We start from the raw sequence: 26,950 nt of genomic DNA, 5'->3' as shown, positions 1-26,950 counted from the left end.
GTACCTATTGCTTTGGTCTAGTTGGGAGAGTTCTAAAGGCATCACAAAGACTGTGGTCTCTACGCTATGTATTTGGAACATAAGCTGAGGCAGATCAAAACCTAAGGATGAAGTAAATCTGTGATTTCTTGATTCCAGTCAGCTACTGGTTTGTTTTAGGTCAGCTGCTATTTTTAGGATGTATTAAAATTGGCAATGATAAACTCAGGTACCTAGGTTTCTCAAAAAGTTAATTAATTCACTTAGTAAATATTAAGCTGCTCCCTGCTCCTCCCATATTTTCTTATGATGGTGAAAAGTAAGCTTCTCTAAAACTAACTTTCTTCATGCCAACCTGCTCTATTGAATTTTTCCTTACTGTGATCTGCCAAGAAGCAGAACTGAGGCTTGGCACACCCATTTTGATCAGACCAACTATCAGAATCATAATGTCCTAAGTACAAAGCTCACTAATTGAATTTCATTCACTGGACTGAAATACAGCAGCCAAGGCAGAGAACACTGTCGGTTGTTTTTTTATGAGGTCTGGAGTCTAAAGTCATTTTTTAAATGTGAGTGATGTAATTTCTTGTATCTTTCATTTAAAATGCTACTTGGTAAACAGTGTTTGAGATTAGTGTATTTGTAATTTAAATGAAGACAGTGCATCAAGCTGAATTGAAAAGAAAGGAGAAGTTTAGGAAATGATTCATTCCTCTTTTTGTGTGTTCTACTGTAGAAAATAACAAGTAAATAGTTAAAGAGAGGGGAAAAAAGGGTCTGGGAATTCAAGACAAACTTGAACTATTTCTAAAACAGAATCAGTTCTAATAACCAAATCTTTGTTTTCGTCAAGCACACTAATAAATTCTGCCTAATTCATTTTTTATTTTCTCTCGGGGTCTGCTTGCAGATTTGCCTCAACAAAGGAAGCATCATGTTACATCTTTTTAATAATTGATGGCTCTCAGTCCAAGCCAGCATGAAGGAAATTCTGAAAATAGGTACTGATTGAGCAAATGCCTCCTTCCTCCCCACATTCCCCTCCTCAGCACTCTCCACTCTTATCTTTGTTTAATCAAACCTACTTTTCCTTCCCCTTTTGCTTCTTTACCTCCTTGATTGGGAGCAGATGATGCTATCATTTGGGTTTAGGTATTATCTAATACTTGGTATCTCTCCTTTATTTTATATCATTCCATTAATTTTATTAAAGATGAGGAGCTGTTAATAAGGTGACTAATGTAATAAAGAGCTCTTAATTAATCATCAGAAATGTTATGTCACAATCACCACCAGAAGGGGTTTGTTGGGACTATAGAAAATTGGGCTTAGAGTTGTTCCTCTAAATTTGCAGTGTGTTATCTCTCCAGAGTTCAAATTACCGTGGAAGCTGGGTCAGCTGCAGCCTCACCCAACTCCAACTGTTCCTGCAGGTTCTAATATTGTGAGCTGATCTGTATTTTCCCCCCAGAGAGGGAAGAGCAGCTCCATCTTACCTCACTGTTGGTGTCATTAGTGGTTGTCTAAGACTTGGAAAATCCATTACCGCTTTCAGGCAGCTGCGGTTGGTAGAACATTAGACTGGTCCATGGTGATTCTGGCTTCTAGTCGTGACTTTGTCAGTCACTTTGCCTTATAGGACCTCCCTTCCCTCACTGAGGACCTTGGAGTGGACCATCTTCAAGACTTCTGTCAGCAATAGTTTTCTTGCATCCTCTAGGGAAGAAGATGATAAACCAAAAAGTTGCACCCCACTTGATTTTGGATGCATTGATGGTATTCTTTTTTTTTTTTTGAGTGGGAGTCTCACTCTGTCACCCAGACTGGAGTGCTATGGCACGGTCCCGGCCACCGCAGCCTCGACCTGCTGGGCTCCTGCGATCCTTCCGCCTCAGCCTTCCAAGTAGCTGGAACTATAGGCGCGCACTACCACGCCTGGCTAATTTTTGATTTGTTGTAGAGACGAGGTCTCACCAAGTTGCCCAGGCGAGTCTCGAACCCATGGGCTCAGGCAATCCACTAGCCTCGGCCTCCCAAAGTACTGGGATTACAGGCTGAGCCACTGAGCTTAGCCCATTGATGGTATTCTAAGTTTGAGTAAATGGAAGCTGTGTGCTTTTTCTTTTTCAATGTTCCTGTTTCTTTCCACCATTTTTACTTTCTTCTAGTCTTTCACTTGTTTCTTCTCCTCCTCTTATTTCTTGTTTCCCTTCCTGACTTTCCATGTTTCCAGAGTTAATTTGAAAGGAAAAGGATTGGCAAAGAGTTAGAATTGAGGATCTTGGCTGACTTAATGAAGAAATCACTTCTTTTAAAAGTATTCTGTCCTCATTTACAGAAAAGCTTTCTCCGTCAGAAATTTCATCAGAAGGTAGCCAATATTACTGAATTTGTGAACACTAACTATAGAGTGGCAACTATTGGGAGATCTAAATCTGGAATTCTAAGTCTGAGCTCAGTTTAACTGGGGAATGTCTTACATTGTATCCATCACTGAAAAAGCTTTATCTAAATTGATGGATGATTGTCCACTCTCAAGACCATTTCATAATGCTTGACCTACTTTATCTTTCAAGGGATGCATCATGTAGATTATATTGTGACATTTTCTCCCTTATTAGAGCAAACTTCCTGTTTGGCCGAAATCATCTTTGCCCCCACATCTCTCCAACAACCAGTAGCTTGCTTGTGTATCCTGTGCCTGGCCAGGATAATCTTTTTCTGATTATCTTTACTGAGATCCTGAAAAAAAAATCTTCTAATAATCAAACCTATGCAGACCGACACAAACAACGTATGGTAGGGAATCTAGAAAGCTGAGGAATTTGTTTTGTTTCTCTTTCACTGACCGTACACAAAGGTTATACTCAGAAGACTCAAAGAAACTATTTGTGTTTCACATTTTAAAAATCTGTATTTCTGCTGTGCATTTACTTTTAAGAGTATATGCTGGTCAGGCTTTTGTATGTGTATGTAAGTAGATTACAGGTCACCTCTCAGTGCTCCTAAGGTTTTGGAATCCAAAATGTGTTTTTCCCCAGGGTCATTTGGGTTCCACTGGAATGCTACCACATTTAGGAATAGTATGTGCTAAAAGGCTTCTCTTTTTATTTGAATGTCCATTCTTAGTTCCAGTTTGGAACCTGAAGAACAGAGCTTCCTTCCTCTGAAGGTAAGAGGTAGTTCCCCTTCTAAGGAGGTGCCTGCAACATTGCAGAGGCTGCTGCTGGTGGAGGTTAAGGGTGGTGGTAAGGATGCTATAAATCCTATTGCCTTAGGGTCAGTGACTTGTATGGATGAAAGGACACTGGTGATTTAGTTAACTGTATTTGCTTTAAAAGTATTCTCTGGGCTAGGAAAGGGAATACAGATGCTTCCTTTCCTTACCTCAGACCACACAACTATGGTGGGCAGCCCTATTCACATTGTAGCATGTATGAAAGAGGTCCCTCAGAGTTGTACAGTGCAAAATCCAGACAACTGCACATGATAATTCTTAATCCTGGAATTATGTTTTTTCTTGTCAGTCTATATGTCCAATTTCAATAGTTGAGTATAGTATAGGCAGTTTCAAGTTTACAAATAAAAAAGTTGTGTCTCAGTCTACATTTTAAAACTGGTTGTTTGGAATTCAGAATATTTGCAGATGAGATATATAGTAGTTAGTTTTCTAGGTTACTCATAGAAATATTCTCGATAATACTGTAACTGAACTTCTAGAGACTGTTGTAAATAGTCTTTTTTTTTTCTTCTTCAGTAAATTATCCGTAGTATTGAATAAGGAGTCTTCCACCTGGGTTGGGTGTTACCATTTAAAAGAGAATTGCTGTGGGGAAATATATGCTACATTTTGTAATAAGAAGGGATCCTAGAGGTAACAGTAACTAATTCCACATACCCTTCCAATACCCCACTGTCTTCCCTGCCCACACATGCTGAATATCTAGAGTTGAATGTCTCTGCTCAGAGATAAGTTGCATGTGTGCAATCAAAAGAAAAAACTGGTTCCAAAAACCATTATTATAGTATTAACATTATTCCAAATTTTCATTGATTTTAGAGATGGAGTTTGACAAGTAGTATGTTTTAAACGTTAACTTAAAATCTACAGCCGTGCTGATCGTGATCATTGCCAATATTACACAAACAGCAACATAGCTGAAATCAGCACCCAAAGAAGTGCTGATTTAGTTTGTTGATTTAAATCCTTCTTTTGTACCTTTTGAGTTCTAAGCTTTCTTAAAGGGGGAAAAAAGTAGCAACCTAAGTTAGGTTCTCTCAGGATTCTTCTCCTCTCGTATCAGTTGGGTGGATTCTCTCCTAATGTTTTTGTGTTTATATAAATTACAGCTTTTTGACACGTCTCCTGTATTCACAATCCTAGAAGTAAATAGGACTGGAGTCTCACATTTAAGTCATCATATCTTTGTTCTCACCGTTGAGTATGCTTAAAACACCATACTATTTTTCATCTGTAAAGCACTCTCCTTTCTTGATTCTAGACCTTGTCAAATTTCAGCCTGCACTAGAAGTCTCTGGTCTTAATTGATCTTCAGTTTTCACTCTATGCAATACATTATTTTAAAACTATCTCTCTGTTTTCTAGTACTCAAATAGTTTATTTTTAGCAGTAAAGCAAACAATTCAAGTATGATTCCAATTACTTTTTTGTAGTGTTGGGTTATAAAGGGATGTTGGGATAGAAATCACAATCTTATTTGTTTGTCAAGCATTATACTTTTAACTTCATTCTTGAATGAAAAGGGGGAAAGTCATGGGTTTGAAGAGTGTCTTTAGTGAATATACCTAGAGGTCCTTCTGAGAGTTTTCACAATACAGGCATCTCTTTGAAGTGTTCACTCCCCAAAGTCTACAGTTACCACATTTATGCCTCAAGGGGTGTGATGCAAGATGGCCTGGCTAATTAGTTTCCCCACATTTTTTACTTGATAAATTCCACCAGGGTGTACAACAAACAAATGTTTAGGAGCATTCCGGTCACCTGTTGGTCACAACTTTCTCTTTTTCCTTCTCCTCCCCTGAGCTGCAAGTGCAGGAAAAAATTCCTCCGGATAGCCAAGTGATCACTTTATTGCTCTTAATGACTAGTCGTTTTGTATAAGGGTAAAGATATGAGAAATATTAAGTTAAATAATATGGAATTGCCATCTTTGTAGATCAAAATTGGTAGAATATTGGCAACTTCATGAGGTTCAACCTAATAGCTTTTCTTGATAGACATCTACCTAAAACAGCATTAGTGCATGCTTGGTTAAAACCCAATGTTGTATTATTTCAAATAGAAGCTTTAAGTTTTTCCTGTTAGAAAACTTGTGCTTCTCTACCTGCTTGTGTCTTTTCTGAAGATGAGAGAAATATATAAGGACCAATGCCTTCATATTTGGAGAAATGCATATATTTTGACAAATATGAAATAAGTAGGAAGTCCCTTGGTCTTGGAAGAATTTTTTTTCTGAGTTATAAATGGGTGTTATAATGGAAAACCAACCAGAGTATTTACCATAAATAAAGAGAGAAGCAGAAGATTAATAAATCTGATAAAGTTGAGAAGGAAGAAAACTTAAAATAAGAAATGGGGACTGTACCTTCGTTTGAGTGGTAATACAGCCCCGAGTATATATATATATAGGAAAATCAAAGACTTGCTAAAGGCAGATCATACTAAGTCATAGCTATTAACGTGTGCTTAACTCTATTGCCTGGGAGATTTTATTAAATGCAGCAGCCAAGAAAATTGACCTTCCTTTTTTTTTTTTTCCTTTTTTGGGTTGGATCCTTGCTCACGTCACATAAATGAATAGAGCTGACAATTTACTGGTTCATCAATGAAACAATATTAAATTATGAAGATGTAAGGAAAAAATCCTACGCTAACATTGTCGCAGTTTGAAAGGTAAGCTGTTCCCTACAAGATTAGGAGACATTAGTGGTCTTTTAAAATCTATATAACATAATGCCACGTGATACACATTAGAGGGTTAAGTGACCACTTGACATCTTCGACTATGAGTGTGGTGCTGGCAAGTATTTTATTAGTAACATCAAATATTTTCCTCATTCTGTCTTTTAAAATGAAAAAACATCATTTTAATTTGTGGGATATTCTGACAAATTGGACTTCATTGAGTCTGTGTTGCAGTGATCATGTGGGTCATTTTGAAAGGTTTTTCCCTTGTTTCTGTTGATACATTATATTGACCAGTATGCCATGTCTGTCAGGGTCAGACTATTGCTTAATTCTTGTCTTTGGTGATCATATGAAATAAAATACTACTTTTCTTTACATCTTGTCCTGTGCTTAAGCTAGCAAGCCTGCTCTTTCTAATTCTACCTTCTGTGAGCTCACTCAAAATTCTTGGTTTGCTCTAGTTACCAATTGAATACCCAATTCTTTCCAGAGATATCTAGAGTTTGAGTCGACTTCATTTTTCAAAGAAAATTACTTTTCCAGATTACCATCAGTTACTTGATTGATCTCCCAGACCCAGGTCCTTCACTTGAATCCATGAACTCTGTTGTAATGACTGTCATATGAGGATCATAGGATGGAGGGTTTCTTCAGTGGAGAGTGTCTGTTCTCCACCATACTCCTATCTGAGTTTGTCTTTCAGGAAAAGCCACTACCTTCTATAAAGCAGGATCGGTGATCCATTGGTTGCCTGAGTTCCTGCTGCAGTGTCCAGCACAGAATAGGCACGCAGGAATCTGTGCACACTCTTCAGATGATGCTTCTCAGTTGTGCTTGCTACTGAACCCTCTGGAGTTAGGCAGATTTCTGAGCAGCATTCAGCAAATTCCTGCTTCAGTGTGGAAAATGGCACTTCAGAAGTTGAATTACCTTTTTCATGGCACCCAAGTTGCTTAATTTGCAAATTGAGAATAATTTAGTCAGTGGGAGAATATGTTTCCATGTTTGAAGTGAATTGGAATGAATTTTGTGTTCTCTTTGCTCCTCAGCTCTAACTGTCATAAAATGGAGTTCTGGCCCCAAATCATTCAGTTACATGATTCTGGGATATCATCTGTTGTTTTGTGTAGCCTCAGTTTAGTTTTAAATATTGGTGGTAATTGAATCTACTTCTTATAGACTACAGGTGTGCCCTGCTTTAAGAAAACTTCGATGTGCTTCAAATTCGTGCTTACTGTGCCATTGCATGAAGGGGCAATTATTTGCACACCAAAAATAGCTTGACTTTATAAAATAATTTATCACAAGATTCCTTTAAATAACCAACTCTCTTAGAGCATTTAAAATATGATTTGATTTGAAAAATCAATGACCACTTGCGCAGCTTTTCAAGAACACATCTACTTTGTAATGTGTGGCAGGTGAATGGAAGGAAAAATCAAGCAACAAGGTATGAGGGTCTTAAATGAGCTGAATAGGAATTAATTTTAATTTAGAAAGAATTTGCTTTTCTGGAGTTTCCCAGAGAAAATACCTTTACCTCTCTCACCTCCAGAGTACATTGGGAGAGAAAAAAAAAAGCAGGCCATTTTCAGTCTGTAAAAGGTAAATCTATTTCTTTGGTGGGTCACATTCTGCATTATGCATGTGCGTAAAAGTGAGGTTTGCTTTGATCCTGACTATAAAAAGTTTATTTTTAAACTTAGACTGGGCAGGAATCCAGCGATGCTCTTTCCCCTGCAACATATCCTGGGTTTCAGGTCCCCAGCCTGGCAGAATGCGACTAAGCAGCAGGAAGTAGTTGAAAAGTGTAGACACTTGATGGGTGCTGAGGCTTTTTTTTCCCCCCTTCCTCCCCTCCATTTTTGAAATTCAAATTGAATGCAATTTTCAGCTCATTTGAGCCAGAATATACTGTTGCTGAGCTTCAGTGGCTCTTAAATTCAAACTCACAGGAGAAAACAGATATCATCTGTCACAGAGGGTGGGAGAGCGAATGCTCCCCGCATTTGATTCATGCGAGACCGAGTTCTAGTAACTAATTCAAACCTTTCTGACTAATTGACTAATCATTCACTGGAAAACTTATCAACTAATCAATGAAACCTTTAGGATACCCATCTTATAAAGTCTGGGAGTAGTTACCACCTACCTTGAAAAAAATTGTTCAAATCTATTTTTATGCCGTTGGTATTTTAATACCTTTTTGGCAAATGGAGACAGAATATCATGGCAATCTTTTTTCTGTCCTTCCTGACTATTTTTGTTTCCATCTTTAATATCTTTGTCAATGCCATTTATTTATGACTGAGAATAAGCAGAAAGTTTAAGTGGAGCCAAAATTTGAGGACTTTTTTTGTTTTTAACTAAACAGTTGCCTAAAAAATGTCCTTCTTTCTTGGGGGCAAATATATCTAAGTACTAATTAAAAGGGAAAGACCGACTCATACAACTCTTGGATTTATAAGTGTGGCTAATCTCAAGGTGGATGATGTTTCAGGATGGCTAGAGAATGCCTCTCAATAAACTTCTGCCACCGAGTGTGCGCCCGGGGAATGTGAATAGATGTGAACAAATTATAATATGAAATTCCTCTTCTGATTTCAGAAAGGATATGACATGGCAATTTTAATTACAAAATATATGTTATGTGACTTACCACTGATGCTTATCTTTGACTGTCTTAGTATAAGCCAAAATTTCCATGGAACATAAAGGCCATTAGCTTTCTCTTACTGTTTTTCTTCTTTGTTCCTTTTTCTTGAGCTATATGAGAGACACATTCATTATGATGTTATTTCCCAGTAAGTAGGAGTAAAACAATTTGATCTCTAAATACTATTATTTTTAATGAAGTTAGTTCATAGTCATCACACTTGGAGTCTAAAATTATGTTAAATAAATATATGATCTGGCCATATATATTTATATTTCTGTTTATGAGTGTGTATGTGTGTGTGTGTTTACACATTCCCAAGGTCTCTAAGAATGTGACAGTGGGATCCTTCAAATGGGCATCTTCACCATTTCATTAATAAAGTCATCAACCACTTTATCCTCTTAAGGGTTAATGAGTTTGCAAATTAGATCCCTGGGGGAAGATGCTCATTTATTCTTTTATAAGAATGATATCCTGACATGTTAACCTGTTTCCTCACCTTAATACAACTACCATGATTATATATCACTGACATATGCTACAAAAAACCAAAAGCCTACTATGAAGCTGTGATTCATAATAAGAAATATATATTTGATCTCTGACCACAGAGCTCCTAATCCCCCCGGGATTTCCTATGTGAGAGGAGTGTCTTTTGTTCTAGTGAGGCCCCTCTGGGTAAACTTCTGGATGGCCACTGGGCACCATAAAGACCAAGTCATGATCAGAAGCTTGGCGCTTTCAGCCTCACCCCTCATTTTCCAGGAAGAGGAGATGAGCTGAATATTGAGTTAATAATTGACCATGACTATGGGGTGAAGCTTCCATAAAAAATTCCTGAAATTTGGAGTTCCGAAATCTTCGGGATTGCTGAACCCTGGGGAGATCCTGGGAAGGTGTTGTGCTCATAGAGGGCATGGAAGCTCCATGCCCCTTCCCACATGCCTTGCTCTATGTACCTCTTCATCTGACTGTTCACTGATATCCTTTGTAATATCCATTACTGATATCATAAACCGGTAAAAGTGTTGCCCTGAGTTCTGTGAGCTGCTCTAGCAAATTAATCAAACCCAAGAAGAGGGTCGTGGAAATCTCCCATTTTTAGTACCCAGCTCAGAACAAATTGTGGACAGCCTCCAACTTTTCACTGGTATCAAAGTAGGGGGCAGTCTTGTGGGACTGAACCCTTAATCTGTGGGTGCTGATGCTATCTCCAGGTGGACAGGGTCAGAATTGAGTTAAATTGTAGGACATCCAACTGGTGACCACTGAAGAGTTTATGTGTGGTGAAAAAAAAAAAAGTCAAACTCACACATCTGAACCCAGGAGTCTTCTGTGTTGATGAAAAAGTAGGAAAACAGTTTGTTTTTTCCTATGTTACTTCACCTACATAGACAAGGAATCACACTTTTAGCTAATTACTAAATTGAGTTCTAGATTTTCCATTAAAATATCTTATCTCTTCAATTTACAAGTAATACGGAGTGCTTACTATGTGCCAGACATTTATTGTGCTAATATTTGTAATGTATAAAATAGTGGTTCTCTAACCTAAGTGCGATAGACATTGGCAGTGAAATATCAAATGAGCCTCAAATATACACTCCTCCCACCCTTTTCCTCAGTTAATAACCAGCTGTTTAAAACAAGTACAATCTAATCTGAAGTTGGGAGAAATGATACTACACAAAACAATCAGTGGCAAGGGTAATAAAATATGCATACTAAGGTGCTAACTGTATAGTATTCTCCAAAAATGCTGGCAGAATTGGGCAAGGGAGGGATCAGTGGAGTACTGTCATCCCACAAGAAGGCATTGTAGGGTCAGTAGGCCAGCGACCAGTAGATAGAAGGAAACCAATACAGTGGGGAGGTAAAGCTGGAGTCCAAGGGAGAATGTGATCGAGGAAGAAGAGTACAGAATTCAGTGGTGCACCAGAGTCTACTGTACCAAGAGAACTGATTACTAAATTTCTAGGAACTTCGTGAGTTTTAACTTAATATTATTAAAAATGAAATGATATGATTGGGTCCAGTAGCTCACAACTGTAGTCCTAGTACTTTGAGAGGTAGAGGCGAGAGGATTGCCTGAGTACAGGAGTTTGAGTCCAGCCTGGGCAACTCGGTGAGACCTTGTCTCTATAATAAATCAAAAAAATTAGCCGGGTGTTGTGGCATACGCCTGTAGTCTCAGCTACTTGGAAAGCTTAGGCAGAAGGGTCACCTGAGCCCAGGAGGTCGAGGCTGTGGTAGCTGTGACTGCACTCCAGCCTGGGTGACAGAGTAAGACTCTGACTCAAAAAGAAAGGAAATGATATAAACTTACACGAATCAGTTCTATTAAAAACAAAAGTAATAAATACTCCAAACTCATCATTCTTTAGTTATTATTTTCCACCACAATTTGGTCCTCTCTGGGCTCCTGAGGTATGTCTATATTGCATTTGAATGGTGGACATTGTATATAATGGTGCCCTGCTGCGGTCTTCCTACCAGCTCCGGGTTCCATAATGTCATGTTGGTAGTTGAAATATACCATAGTGGTAGTATTAATACGACAGAATTGACAAATGCTAAAAACTGGGACTTTCTTCATTTGAGAGCCAGTTCTTAAAATTTACCAGACAAGTATGGTAGGAGTTGAGGTGGGACTGGAGAATTGGAAAGTATATGGAAAACCATCAGAAAGTAGGGTTAGTTTAGGGAAATGGCTCCATCTCATTGCATTAGGCAATGGTTTATAGTTGATTTAAAAATAATTGGAAGCCATTGTCTTTCCTTAAATTATTATTATTATTATTATTAAAACATATGTTCTGTATAGAAAATTTAGTAAATAGAATGACACTTCTATAATATTTTCTATGTGCTCCATTCTTTTTAAGTGCTTGAAATATAATAAATCATTTTATCTTGTACACAGACCTCAAAGATGGTTGCTATTATGCCATTTCAGAGATGGAGAGGTTTAGATACAGAGAATTTAAGATCTTTGGCCAAGTAGAGGAGCTGCAATTTGAATGCAGGAAATTTTTTTAGTCTTGTGCTCTTGTTTCTGTAGAATAGCTACCTAAAGTAGGATTGCTGAGCCAACGTGTATCTATATTTTCAATTTTATAAGAAACTGCCAGTGGATCCTTAAAACAACTGTATAAGTTAACACTTCCACCAACATTGTGGGAGGGCCCAATTCCTAGTTAGCCGTGGTTCTATCAGACTTTAACATTCTTTTCCCAATTTATTATTAGGAAGTAGTATCTTATTTCAATTTGTAACTTAAAAATTATTAATGAAGCTGAACATATTTTATAGTTTTATATCTTTTATACATGTATTCACATGTATATATATGCCTTGCTAATTTTTTTCTATTGAAATATTTGTCATTTTTCTTACTTATTGAAACCTCTTGCATACTAACACTATTAACCTATTTTTTCTAAATGTGTTATAAAAATGTTTCTCTGTTTTATTTTTACCTTTTTTTTTTTTTTTATGACCCAGAGTCTCACTCTGTCATCCAGGGTGGAGTATAATGGCAGGTCATGGCCATCACAACCTTGACTTGCAGGGCTCAGGTGACCCTTCCACCTCAGCCTTCCAAGTAGCTGCAACTGCAGGCACATTACCATCATGCCAGCTAATTTTTTGATTTATTGTAGAAATGAGGTCTCGCCAAGTTTCCTGGGCTGGTCTTGAACTCCTGGATTCTGGCAATCCTTTTGCCTTAGCCTCCCAAAGTACTGGGATTACAGGCATGAGCCACCACACCATCCCTATTTTTATCTTTTAATTTTGGTTTGGATTATCTTTCACCACAGAGAAGCAGTCAAATGTGTTTAATTTGTGTGTGTGTGTGTGGTTTCTTATTTTTCTGGCTTGATTAGATTGGCTTCTCTCTTGAAAGAAAGAAAATAGTATTTATTTTATTCTAATTTCTTTCTATGTTTTTTCAACATAATCCTTGCTTCCCACAGCTCAGAGATGAGTTGGGGAGATGGCTACAGAAAGTAGGAATTTCTGCTTTTGTGATGGTTAGTGCTCTAACTGGGGATCCCCAGTTTTCCAACAGAACCTGGAGGAAGGCACTTGGATCATTCTGGTGGTAGGCAGAGGAGTGCTGCTGGGCCTCCTGAGAGCTGACATCTGAGGTGAACCTCTGAGACTGGGGCAGCAGGGGCGGGGAGAATTTCCAGTTGAAAGAAATAGCAAGCCAAGGAGACTTGAAAACGTTGAAAAAGTCACTATGTTTTCCAGAGCCAGAAAGGAGCAGTTTTGCAAGTTGAGTCAAGGGAAAGCATTTTTAATGAGGGTAGAACTATTTTAATGAATTTTTCTCTTTTCCACAAATAATAGGTATTCTCTGACTTTTATGACCAGAGAAAGGTATGTTAAGCTGAAGAAAAAGAAAACTCAGAGAATGAGATTTGGAAAGCTAAATAAGAAGTCAACAAGGGTGAGAAACATCTCTCCCCCAAAATTATTAGGAATGGGATGAAAAGGGACACGGATCCTTATTTGAGAATTAGGAGGAATGTGCATGTCATCTTTAATATCCGCACAACCTTCCTCTAGTTGCTTTGGGGCCAGTTGGTGACAATTGCCCCCTAACTGAACTTGGCCTTCAGTCTCTCAACTTTCAAACCTCACTGCAGATCATACCACCTTATCTCTTAACATATCAGTTTTCCTCACAAAAGTCATATGGGTTTCCATTATCTGTAGTGTGATCGGTCCTCGTTTGGCAATTAAGTTCTCCACAACATTAACCCATCACCTATTTCTAGTTTCTGTTCTTCACTTTAAAAAACATAATCACTGAGGGACCTTGTGTGTTCCACCAGCATGCTTCCCATTTGCAGTTCTACCTTTTTAGGCCCTCCTTTAAAAAACATAATAATTGAGGATCTTCTGTGTTCCACCTGTGCACTTCCCATTTGCAGTTCCACATATTTGGGCCCTTCTTCACCAACCTTTGTAAGGCTGACTGGAATTCCACTCATCCTTCAAGGCTCAGCCTAAATGTCACCTTCTTGCAGCCTTTCCTGACCTCTTCAGCTATAAGAAACCCAGATGTTGAAGTGCATGCTGTTACCATTTAAGATTCATCTTAAAACAGTCATGCATTATAGTGCTATACTCTTACATGTTCTTAACTAGATTGAAACTTCTGGAAGGATAAGAGCTATGCCTTACACTTCTTGGCAGTTCCCAGATCTTTAACACAGTGAAGTCTTGTCTCCCTAATAAAGACTGGAAGACTGAACTCTTCTCTAGAAACAGACCCATGGACAGCAGAGGCAAGGACAGATGGGATGCTCATAGAATAAACAGACTGTAAAGTGATTCCCTGAAAATCCGCAGTTGGAACTTGAGGAAAGAGTAATTCTAAGTAAACCTCAGAAGAAAATGGGCCTGGGAATGCTCAGGGGATGAATAAATGGATCACCTGGTATTCATGGTAGAGGGCAAAGTTGACATCAGACAAAATGAATTGATAATAAGCCACGTTCACGTCTTCCTTTGCACTTGAGGACCAAAAAGCAATATGGATACAGAAGAGACCGAGAATATCTGAAGCAGAAGGAAAGAGGTTAGAAGGGAGATTAAAGATGCAAGAGAAAAAGAAGGATGTATGTGAAAAGGGAGAAGTGAGTCACAGAAAGGTTCTTCAGAGAGGATATGAGTCAGAAAGGAAGATTACGTAATCAACTTGGCAGAATGTGTGTGAAGTGAGGACAGTGGTGAGGGTGTTCCTGTGTTCCTCCTGGTCTCAGAGAGGAAAGATGTGAAACAAGTGATGCTTAACAATGTGTGTGGTCAGAGTGATGTGGTATGGGTGTTGGGGATGTGTGGGGATGTGTGGGGGTGGGGTGGGGATAGAAATCAGGTACAGTATCTGTGAGCACCTTAGGAGGATGATGGCATAGCTGACAAGGCAGTTTGCTTGGAAAGGGATCTTTACAGAAGAATAGCATCGCAAAGCATGGGATCTAGCCCAATATTCTCTTTTGGCATTTAGGACAAGAAGTCTAAAAGGCTTAATGTCATCTTCCAGGCAGACCAGTTCCCCATGGTCTGCCCTCTGCCCACCTTTCAGGACTGATCACATGCTTCTTTGCTCTCCCACATTCCAGTCAAGCCAAACAACCTGTGATACCCTAAGCATTACATTCTTTCTCATTCAAACATACTATTCTCTCTGACATTTTCTTCTATGTTTTCCTTTTTTTTGCCTAACTCCTGTTCAGATTTTAGGTCTCAGCTGAAGACATATTGTTTCTCAAAACACTACCTCCCTTCCTCACGTGTATTGGGTCAGGTCTTCCTTACATGCTTCCAAACACTTATTTTCTGTTTCTTAATTTTTATGGGACATATACTTCCTTCTTGACAATCTTTTTTCTCTTCTAGATTGTGAATTCTATTGAGTTCCAACTTCTAGTACTATTACCATCATGGAGTAGTTGCCCAATAAATATTTCTTGAGTAAGTAAAGAAAGAAAGGAAGAAACATAAATTTAAATGACAAACTTTCACCATCAACTGTTGACAGAGTTTGGCAGACTTCCTCTAAAACATTCAAGCTTGAGTGAGGTGTCACTTGAACGTTCACATGCAGATTTGGGGGACCCATGTGGGTTTTTTTTCCTATATTTTTACTGAGGTAAGAAAATGCCACATCTACCATTGCTAAGTGTACAGCAATGGTATAGGTCAGTTGCATTAAGTACATGTTTCACATGTACTTCACATTGTTGTGCACCATCCATCTCTAAACTTTTTTCATCATGTCAAATTGACACCCTGTACTTATTCAACAATAACTCCCCATTTCCTCTTCCCCCCAGCCCCTGTCATCTACCATTTTACTTTCTGTACTATGAACTTGAATACTCTAGGTACCTCATGTAAATGAAATTGTACAATATCTATCCTTTTGTATTTGGTTTATTTCACTCAGTATAATGTCTTCAAGATTTATTCATGTTATAGCTTGTATCAGATCCCTACTCTTTTTTTTTTGTTTGTTTGTATTTGAGTCAAAGTCTCCTGTCATCCAGGCTAGAATGCGGTGGCAAGATCATAGCTACTGCAGCCTTGAGCTCCTGGACTCAGGCCATCCTTCTGCCTCAGTCTTCCAAGTAGCTGGGGTTACAGGTGCACACTACTACTCCTAGTTAATTGTTTGGTTTATTGTGAAGATGAGGTCTCACCAAGTTGCCCAGGCAAGTCTTGAACCCCTGAGCTCAGGCAATCCTCTTGCCTCTGCCTCCCAACGTGTTTGGATTATAGGCATGAGCCACTGTGCCCAGCTCTACTGTTTTTTTAAGACTGAATGATATTCCAGTTTGTATATACCACATTTTGCTTTTCCATTCATTCGTCAATGGACAGATGGTCCATAGTTTAAATCCTAAAACACATAATACATCCTGCAATTAGTAAACTGTACGATCAGCAGCACTGCAGCTAGTAGGTTCCAGCATGGGAGGAAAGGGTAGATTAAGGAATCATCCATGTGCTTGGTAAAGTCATAAAAAATGTCCAGGGACATGGAGACTTTCACAGAGAGAAGAAGAAATGGTCTGATTGGGCCATGGCAGCCTTGACATGAAGAAGGCAATGGAGTTGGATGTCATGAATTTCAAATAATAATAAATATTGAGAAATGAGGTTGAGAGGCACTCATCTTTTCCCTTTTTTTGTTTTGGAAATGGAGGAGTGGGATGGATGGGATGGGGCAGGAAAAAGTGAGACATTATCTGAGAGGAGACACTGAGAGAAAGAGGTGAGAAAAAGGTGGAGACTGAAGGGAAGTCTGGTCACTTTCTCATCAGTATCCACCAGAGGAAGGATGTAACAATGGAGGAAGAGTCAATCAAGTCTTACTTCAAAGCCATTCTGCACATGTCATGCAGAAAGAGCTCTCGGCATGATGAAATTGACGAATATCTACTCTACAGGAAATAACAGTACAGAGAAAGAGGGTTCGACATTAGGTACCCATCCTTCGTGTTCAAGACTTTCCTCTTTTCAGCTGGACTAGTTTGGGCCCTTTTCTTCTTATTGTCTTTTCAGTAGCTGGGAAAGAATTATTGAAACTCACCCCATGAAAATCCCTCACGTGCTGAATTCTTTCTCAGTTAAAGATTGGAACTGGATTAAACTCTTTTCCCTTAACAACTTCTTAGCTACAGTTTTCTAAGCCTTTAATGCCCTTTGAATTGTCTGCTCTAAGTTCTCTTGGGCTAAAGTACACCAGTAGGAATAGCCAGGTTTTGTTGCATCCTGTGTGAAGCCAGTGTTCTCCTTAATGATCCAGCGGCCCCGTCTCACAGTCTCGCAGTGCCAGTATCCCGCTTGGCACTGGCCCTTCCTTGGAGTGAAAGAGCACCATGTTTCTGAGAGAAATCTCTCAGTCTGCTGAGAAGGGCCCATTGCGTGCCATACCCATCAAGTGCAACCTCTCAGCCTAAGGGCACAGCAAGAAACTTCCCAAGATATTGCTAGCTCTTAGATTGTGATACCTTTTTGGAAGTATTATTATTTTTTTTCTTTCTGCTTCAGAAGTTCCGCCTGTTGGCCCATTTCAAGTTGCCTCTGATCTTTAACTGCTGCTCCTCAGTCCCTTGAATCTGTCCTTGGGGGAATTCTCACTGGTCACTTTGCAGAGCTCCCTCAGGCCGAGAAAACCTCCCTCACTTTGTTTCTACTTAACCCTTGCCCTTCAGGGTGGTGAGGGGCTGTCTTTGGGCTGCCTCCCTTGTAGTCTGTTATTACTTGCAGGTGATTAGCAGGTGGCTTCCAAGCAAAAAAGAAACATTGCCCCAGGCACCGCACTCCCATAGGCTCTTGCCATTTTGCTACAAAAGAGAAAAATCGAGTCTTTGAAGAGTGTATATACACTATTCATGTACTTAGAAAGAGAGGAGTGTCTATAAAATTTCAAGAACCATATTAGATTTTATTCAGTTATCAAGTGGCAGAACTATTGGGTTATGGTTCAGATGACTTTTGGAATTTAAAAGAAGCAGTTGCCATTTCTAAGCATCTAGTCTTTTAATAAAAGCTTATATGAGAATTTCTCTCTAGACACTAATCCCCCAACAAGTTGTATTCCAGTGAGACAGAGTGTCCATGAAACATAGTAATTGGGGCTGTGTTGAGCTATTCTTCGTGCAGGGGGAGCTAGTTTAGTGACAGCAAGCTGCATGCTGTATTCAGCATTCAGTATTCTACCCTGCACTTCAGCTACTCATTTGACCAGATGAAAGCTCCCTTCTCTACCTCAATCCTCCAGGCTTTTTTGTCACCTACACTGCTACCTTCAGATTCCCCAGGGGAAATATTATCTGCTTCTTTCAACATCTTGAGCTACTGTCCCCGGCATTAAGTGAAACATTATACTCTTTTTTTTTTTGTATCTCTAAACTATGGCTGTGAGCATAATGTTCCTCTCAGACTAAAACACACACACACACACACACACACACACACTAACCAGTTCATTTTTCTGAGTTTTATGTGGCTAGTTTCTTCCCTATTCTTTATAGTTGAAAAGTAAAATTTAAAAAATAAGCATAACTTCCCCTCCTCTCCTCTCCCAAATAACTGTTACCAAAATATTTGGTCTTTGGATTTAGTGGATTCACATGTCCTGTGTTAAGAGCCCCATAGCACAACATAGAGCAATTATTTCCAAGGGTGTTCTCAGTTTTCCTGGGAGGGGAGTTGACTGATCTGAAGTACCTGATTGGGTAGCAGAGAACAAGCCCTCTGTCTCCTCAGACTCTTGGACTCTGGATTTAATTTTTGACTCAGTTGTGAACATGTGGTAAGTTCCTTAGAACACCTGGTCACGTTCATCTATGCCCATATTTCCCAGATGTGTCCACACCAGCTGAAGCAGAGCCTTCAGGGTAGGGGGCCTGGTATCTGTGTTTCTAACAAGTGCCCAAGGTGTCTCTTCCTGACAAGTCTGGGAAACACGGGTCCATTTAGTCTGGCTTTTTGCTAGCCGAGGTCTACCGGATTTTAGGGTTGTCTAAGGGGGTGTGGAGTTGTTTGTATGGCCTTTTCTTCTTGCTTGATTTAGATTGTTTTGTCCTGAGGGGATCATAGAACATTGAACAGTAGGCCCACTTTGAACCAACCAGGAAAAAAGGGAGTATATTAAAACACACACACACATACACACACACACACACACACACACACACACACACACACAGCCCCCAACAACAACAAAAAATTCAGGGGCATGTTCTTTTTTATTTGAGAATAGCCTTAGAAGGTAAAAAGTTAAAATATTCCTTAGGGCAACCGCTGCTGTCTTGCTTGTCTCAACATGTTTTGTATGACAACAATAATAAAGACTGTTTAGCCATCCTGTTTAAGTCACAAAACCAAGTGAATTCTTTGTTTCCCTGCATGAGAACTGCCTGTGGTTGCTTTTGGCTGATAAGGTGGCTCAGAAAAGTGACCTGTTTTAATGACCTGGAAATCTTCTTGAGTATAATCCTCTAGATAGTGGTAGATGACAGGGAAAAAAACCAGGAAGCTTTGGGGTGTGCTGGGGAGAGCAGCTGGATGTAAATATACATAAGGAAGGCAGCGTACTTTTATTATCTATTGAACAAGGCACCATTGAAAACAGTATCTTGAGTACATAATGGAATTTGAGATTTTCTCACCTTACCCGATGTGTCTTCCCTGTTTGCCCAAGTCACATTTCTGTCCTGCCATAAATGAATCTAAGCTGGGTCTGCAAACTCTATCAACAACAACAAAAAGCCATGACATTAGCCTTTCGAGTATTTGCAGCACTCTTTGGATTGCCATGGCAACAATAGTTTTAATTATCGAGTGGCAAAATGATAACTTGTATATCAGATGTGGCTCACTTTTCCCTGTGGACAAAACTCTGATTTGAGAGAGGCTTTGTATGTGGATTTTCCTTCTAGGCTGGATTTTATTATCTGCTCTAACAGACAGCTCTTTTGCTTATGGGATGAACCAGAAGAAGCTGAAGGACTGGCAGAAAGGGCTGCTGGACATAGGCCCTTGCGGAAATGAACTGGACCTTTCTGTCTCAAAGGCAGCCTGATGCGCTTGTCACTTGTGCACTTAAGAACTGAGCGAGCCACAGCTCTCAAGGGCTGCTTTTGGCTCTCCCTGTCAATCAGTAGAAATCTGCATGTTAGGATAGAGACTTGCATGAAGTATCATCTGGTAATCATCCTTGACAATGTTCAGGATTATGCTGGGGGACAAACAAGTAATTCTGTTGCAATAGCAGTCACGAAGATACAGAAATTATAGCAGCTTTCTCATCAGTGCTATGTAGGGGAAAATGCAGGGGATAAAACATCTTCCTATGTCTGTTCCCCCTGCTCTTTATTTCTGGATCTGTCTGCTTGCTTCTTGAATTTCTCTTCAGTTTTGGGAAGTACCACACCATCTCAAGGTATTTCTGGTCTCCCTCATTCTGAAAGCTCTTGCAAAGCTAAATAATCTTCCCTTTAGGTAAACATAAATCATTGTCTACCTTCTTTGCTCCTTGAGTAGACCTTTTGATACATTCATTAATTATGGCCACTGCCTGGTGCGCAGTGATGGCTGAGTCACCGCTGTGAGCATCTTCCCTGGAACGTCCCCATTTTTGACATAGGGTCCTAAAATCCAATTCAGTGTTAAAGGGACCCTTCTTCTTTGCACTGGTCAGCCAGAGGGGAGCAATGTGCCCAAAAGATGCAGTAATATGGTTGCAAGAGGGAGGGTTTTAGGAAGAGGGTACCTGGAATGTCGATGGAATGATATTGTCTTTAAAACATGATGCAACAGTATCCAAGCTCTGGCAACCTCTGGAATAAGATCTTGATCCTCTGCTCAGTAGATTTGCTGACTCCACCAATAGTCTGGTTAATCACAATCCCAGCTTTTGGAGGCCAGAATGCCCATGCAGAACTGTTTAGTAATGGGCACCATGGTTCTGATTTCTAATCCTTTCCCACATTATTAAAAAAAAAGGAAAACAGAAAAAGTCCTAATTTTTGGTAAATCTTGCTTAACTAATGACATAGTCTCTGTGTTTGTTTTGTTTCCACATTCAGGAAGCTTTGCAGCTATGATTTTGATTTTAGAGTTTAGGCATGTTAATTAAGCCTTTGTATGAAAGCAGAGGGGTTCTGTTTCTTGTTTGTTAGTTTAATAAGATTTTGTGTTAAGAATGGCACTGAGAATCTGTCAGAATTAGCTTGGCTGCATATGTGTAGCTCAGTGCTTTGAGACCCTTGAAATGTCTGTTTTTAGGACATCAGCAGGGGGCTAATGAAAAGGCTTTGTTGATTTTAACGAATTGCAAGCCACTGTAGCCAAAATAAATATAATCTGCTTTTTGGATTAGTTGTCACAGATGATTTTACCTACTAACAGTGATTAAAGAACCCGAGTGGACCAGAAGCATAGCTGCTCTCTGGTGACTCTTGCTAAAATAGCAATAAACAGAAGTAAATAAAGACTTAGGGCATTAGTTATCTTTAATAAACAGTGACACCAAATATACTGTGTACAGGCGTGCAGGGGTGGAAGTGGAGGCTTAGGGAAGATCGGGGTGTCAAACACCTGTATGGCACACAACAGGGTGACTCTTGCTGCCTCATAAAGCATGCAATTGTTAAAGAAAAAAATAAAAAAAAACCCACCAGCGTGTTCACTGGTAATGTTCATGTGTTGTAGTTGTACTTCATTAGAAAGTGGTTAGAAACCCAGAGCTGTCTCCTAATTTCCCAGCTCCCTCTCCAAAGTCAACCCGATTCATTGCCATTCTACTCTCATCTTCCCTCGGACTCTGGGACCAAAGTTGAAATCCTGCAACTATAGGATTAGAGTATGAAAATGAAGGAAGTGTTAATTACTTGTGTAATTATTAACCTTCTTGCTGCAGTAATTCTACCCAGTTAATGAACAGACGACCGGCACTGTATCCTTCTTTGTGTTTTCCTACCCTAATGAAAAGAATGACTTGCCCCAACCGACAAACCTGATCCTCGGATTTCCCCAGGAAAGTCTCAGACTGGGTTTTCCCTCATTATTGCTTAACTGCAATCCAAAGAAAGAGAGGTTGTGGCTGAAACCTTCTTAGGCAAGGTGTGGGAGTGCTAACTGATAGATGCCTTTAGTAGGCAGAAAAATCATCAGATGGGAAAAACTACAGTTTTTCCTATTATTTTTAAAATTTTATCAAATGCTTAAAATAATGCTGTGGATACTTCATCTATGATGGCAAAGCAAGTGACAAATGGAGCTTTCCTAAGCTTATCTTCCCCCTGGAGAGTAGGTATTACTATATTTGTTTACAGATGCAGAAATTGTTGTGCCCAAGGCCAAGAAGTGAGTCCTAGAGAGATCCAATAATATATCAGCACCTTCTAGTTCCCAGTGGCAACCCAGGGTTAGCCTGGTCCAAAGCAGCACACACCCACCCATAATTCCAAAGATTATAATCCTCCCTATGGTTATACACCCTCCAGAACTAACAGCTGTCATTTCTAAAGGTTTTACCATGTGCTGGTGCTATGCTTTGTAGACAGTATGCCATTTGATCCCTCACAACAAATGTATTCACCCTGTAAATATTTATTGAGGAGTCCCAAGTACCAGGTTCTGCTTTGGAGGTACAGTAGGGAATATAACTTATACACATCCCTCCCTCCTGACATATTTATCCCAATGAAAGGAGTTGAGACAATAAATGCAATAACAACAACAAAAAAATCATTATGTTAGAAGGTGGTAAGAGAAGTGGAGAGAAAGCAAGGGAGTAGAAAGGGGAAGCAATTCCAGATGAGGTGAGTAGGAAGGCCTCATTGAGCAGGTGATACTGGAATGGAGACTTGAAGAAAGTGAGTGAGCAGCCATGTGGCTATCTGGGGAAGAGTGCACAGTTAAGAAACATCACCACCCTCAGAAGGGATCATGCCTGGAGCATTGTAGAAGCACAGGCAAGATAGGGAAGGTCAGGGCCAGTCATGGTGGCTCACACCTTTAATCCTAGCACTTTGGGAGGCTGAATGGGAGAATCACTTGAGCTCAGGAATTTGAGACCAGTCTGGGCAACATAGCAAGACCTGTTTCTATAAAAAAAATTTAAAAAGTCAAGTATGGTGTTGCGCACCTGTAGTTCCAGCTACTTGGGAGGCAGAGGTGGAAGGATCCCCTGAGCCCACGAAGCTGAGGCAGCAGTGAACCGTGATCGTGCCACAGCCTAGGTGACAGAGTGAGATACTGACCCAAAAAAAAAAAAAAAAATCATAAAGGAGGAGGTCAGAGTTCATAAGAGGTCCAGTCTGTAGGAGTCTGCAGCTGATTATCAGGAGTTTGTCCTTTACTCTATACGATAGGAAGACCTTGGGAAGATGGGAAATCCTTGGATGTCTCAGGCAGAGGAGTCCCATGATGTCTCTTACATTTCACACCCTAGGAGGCAGGGTGTTGGTTATTCTTATTCTCATCTCACTGATGGAACACAGAAGGAGTGCAGAGTAAGTTCAGTTAAGCACTTGTAAAAAGTCTCCGTGTGACTAAGAACCAGAGAGCTCGCTGTCTTGTTCCTCAACATTCCTGCTACTCTCTGCCTTCCGATGAAAGGTGGGTCTGGTGTCTGTGTGATGTCTTTCTTCAAATGGGAAAAATCTTGTCAACTTTATTTCTTAGATGATACCATTTGAATATCTGGGTTCAATGTCATAGTAGTAATTGGAACGTTCCGGGTACCATTTGCATCAAGTTCAGCTTCCAAAGGAGACAGCAGAGTATAGTGAAATCTGTAAATGGGGTAAAACTGCTTGAGGTCACATATGCAGGCAGTGCTGGGCCTGGGATTTAAATCTATCTAGTTCTGCTGCCCGACCCTGAATTTCATGCCTCGCTCATGGCATCATGCTGCCTCCACAGCACTGATAACTTTGGACGTTAAGATGCTTTCAACATATGCAGGGAATGAGATGCTTGTAATAGTGACCTTTCATGCAGCTTCTTCCCTTAACCTCTTCTGCCACGTCCAGAACAGATCTTTGGGTAGATGTCCAATTATCTGTTCAGTCATACTGAAACCCCGTAGCTAGAACAGGCAGCAGTGTAGTAAGTGATGTAGCATTGTACTGAAATAGTCATTGAGGACTGTCCTTAGATTTCATTTGTCTCAGGAATTTATTTTCCAAATCTTATAATATAAACAACCACACAATGATATAGGTATCTTTATACATCAGTAATGCTCTATTTTGTCTTGTTTCTTTCATGACAAACTTGAGAGGTAAATAGGCATCAGTAAATATTCTCAATTAATTCCTATAATGAATGTAAAAGGCCATGCTCATGAAGGCACACAACTGTGCATATAGACAAATATACACACACACACTCACACACCACTAGCCTTTTCAATTTCCTAGGTCTTGTGTGTAATTCTGACCCATGTTGATTATCTTGATCAATTCTATTTGAAATATTTAAGTCATTATGATTTCTTTTGTGAGGAAAGAGTCATGCCTTGCTGAGGTCAGTACTAGTTTCTGGACATGCCTTTTTAAAGAAGACTTTACATCTAAAATCTTTAGAATTTTGATAGACTAATTAAACAACAGTTTGGTAGCACAATCACAGCACTGTTATTTTCTTTCTGCAAAATAACGTTGCATTTCAGCCTGGTACTTTCTGCGAAGGAAACACTGCTACATGAATGAATGATATACAATTTCATCTTGCTGCCTGCACGCTTTCCTACAGTGTATTTCCGACTTTCTCTTATATTGTAGGTCTGTCTTTTTGTCGGCTTTCTGTGGCATCTGCCACCATTTCCCTGAATAACACAACAAGATGCCAGTGATACTCAGTCTTAGACTTATTAGAATAAAATTTAATACAGGTGCTCTGTTCGTTTTCCATAGAACTCTTACTTGATTGTCTGGCATTTTGAAATAAGAGGAAGTAATTATCTTGTTATACTACCATACACTGACAGGTGGGACGGACCTGAGCAAAAGCTTGGTTCTGCTTAAAATTCAAATTAACACCTGGGTCAGCTCTGTGGTGGTATTGAAACATGATATTTCTCCTCCATGCAAGACTAATTTGGATGTGGAAAGTGAGTGACTCTTGTCTGATATCTAGAGAAGGGGCCTAGCTATGGTGATAGCTTGTTTGTTTTCCCTTTGCATTCTTTAAGAGAAGAGTAAAAAGAATATATTATGTTTTGATAATTATTGAAGAAGTAAACTTGCTTACTAGAAAACATTGTTAACCTAGCAACGTATTTATACTGGTTGGTGTTCAAATTTCACAGCAGCTTTTTAGCCCAAGTCTGGGTGTTCTAGCTGTGTGATTAGTCTCCTTGCCAAAGCCTTTGAAATATGATGTCACTCACTTCAAACGCTGAAGTACATTCCTAAAATGATGAACATTTTGACAAATTGAATGTAAAAGTATCGGTACCATATGAATGGCATTTTCTCTACGAAGGGACAGTCTAGTATCCTTTGTCCAGCAGGTGACTTGGAATGAGCAAACCTTTTGCTCTAGGAGAAAGAGCAGGCATGGAACCAGAGCAAATAGGCATGCAAGGCCTCACATTTGTGAGTCTCAAAGTCATGGCAAAGCAATTTCCCATAGATTCCTTAGTGGCTAGATATAAATACTTTTACTCTGAAAGGGACATATTAGAGAAGGAAGTGAATTTACAACGGTTTATATTTGAAACTGGCATAAAAATATGTAACAGCTAATACCAGATATTTAAGTAGGATCATTAATATTGTTTGTAGTTTATAAAATGTTATATTATTCATTTGATATTCATGTGTGTGATGCAAGTAGTATAGACATCATTATTCTCATTTTATAGATTAATAATTTAAAGTTCAGAGTTTAATTGATGTGTCTAAGGTCACACAAATCTTACTCTGGCTTTCAGGTTTTCTAGGGCTTTCTAAATGATATAATAATGACTTTTATAGATTATTTTTATTTTTGGCTAACATCTTGCTTTATAGTAAACATTTTTCTAATTCAAAGTACAATTAGTTAATTACAGAATCAGTTATGGAGGAGTTTCCTTATATTGTTATTATCTTTATTTTCACTGTCATAATGGAAAAGTTAGACAAGGAAGAAGGCAGGGAGAGGATTTGATGAAGTTTGAATGTCAGGAGTAAGCTGAGAATATATTGCATCTATGTAGAGAAGCTTGCACTATCCAGAGCTGTAAAGAAGAAGAATTTGCCATTTGTTTTTACCCTTACAAGTAGATAACAAATACGAGGCTCATTTTCCTCCTGTCAGTGAATAGAATTGAGGTAGAATGAGGTGACAGAGACAGTAAGGTGTTCCTTTGAAAGAGATGGCAGGTCACATATTGATTTTATAAATTCTGTGTACATATGGCTGATTTCACTCATTAGTACATTTAAAATAAAGAATTAGAGAATTTGGGGCATTTAAAGTAAACTTTAATGTTGATATCTGAAAACAGGAATTTCCCCAGGAGTAAACAAAATTAACTGTCCCAGAAGTTGATGTTTGGAACAGAATTACAAATGCCTTTGTAGATTTTAAATTTGGCAAAACATGTTCTAGCATCATTTAAAAATAACAACTTTAAAGGGCTCATAAATAAAGACATAAAAGGCACTTTGACATTTAATACCAAAACAGCATTTTAATGAACTGGGTAAAAATGAATCATAGACATATGGATTACATATTTCTTATAGTGTGCCTGAGTTTTAAAATTTGAGGCAGTGAAAATCTGGCAAAATATTTTTGGGGAATTTGCTATATAAACTATATTTAAAAAGAGGTGAAGATGAACTCCAGACTGCTGTGATTGCTCATGACATTGAATTTGATAACTTTTAATTTGTGAATAAGAAATTCTTGAGAAACAGCTCAATCTGTTCAAGTGTTGTGGAAGTGAGTGATTGGAGACAGAGTGTACCAATTCAATAAATCACATAATCAACAAACATGTATTATAGAATGCTTGCTGAATACCAGGCTCTGTACTAGGCACTGAGATGACTTCTAAGATGACTAACATGAACTGTTAAGAGAGGGGTATACAGTGGTAGAAAGGGACTCACAAATTTCTGGGTATTAAAAACTCAAGTACTTTGGGATACACAGGAGACTACTTCCTTTATTGTGTGCCAGTCACTGTGCTAACCACTTTATGTTTATCATGTTTGTTAGATCTCAATAAAATAAGATTATTATTTTTCCTTTTAATGAATGAAACTAATGGTATATCTAATTGCATAGATTCAGTGATTTGCTACATGGTGGCAGTTGGCTACACTGGCGGCTCCCAGTGAAGCATG

The 26,950-nt window shown here is 39.1% G+C and overlaps 1 protein-coding gene across 3 annotated transcripts in view; it reads left to right on the top strand.

Annotated features, from left to right (window-relative positions):
* The first annotated feature begins 5,804 nt into the window (after positions 1-5,804).
* Positions 5,805-26,950, top strand: part of ESRRG (estrogen related receptor gamma) — a 442,062-nt gene continuing 420,916 nt past the window's right edge. For 2 of the 3 annotated variants that reach the window (XM_021717735.1, XM_021717732.1), the window contains exon 1: positions 5,807-5,896. The gene's annotated coding sequence lies outside the window, so the exon portion shown is untranslated. Of the gene's footprint in view, positions 5,897-26,950 lie in introns of all 3 variants that reach the window. The other variant, XM_008068383.2, reaches the window with a different exon arrangement.

This window comes from Carlito syrichta, unplaced genomic scaffold (assembly GCF_000164805.1).
Source record: "Carlito syrichta isolate Samal-C Ts95f unplaced genomic scaffold, Tarsius_syrichta-2.0.1 Scaffold310619, whole genome shotgun sequence".
Lineage (NCBI taxonomy): Eukaryota > Metazoa > Chordata > Mammalia > Primates > Tarsiidae > Carlito > Carlito syrichta.
Note: the sequence above shows the minus strand (reverse complement) of the source record. Positions and strands in the feature narration are given on the sequence as shown.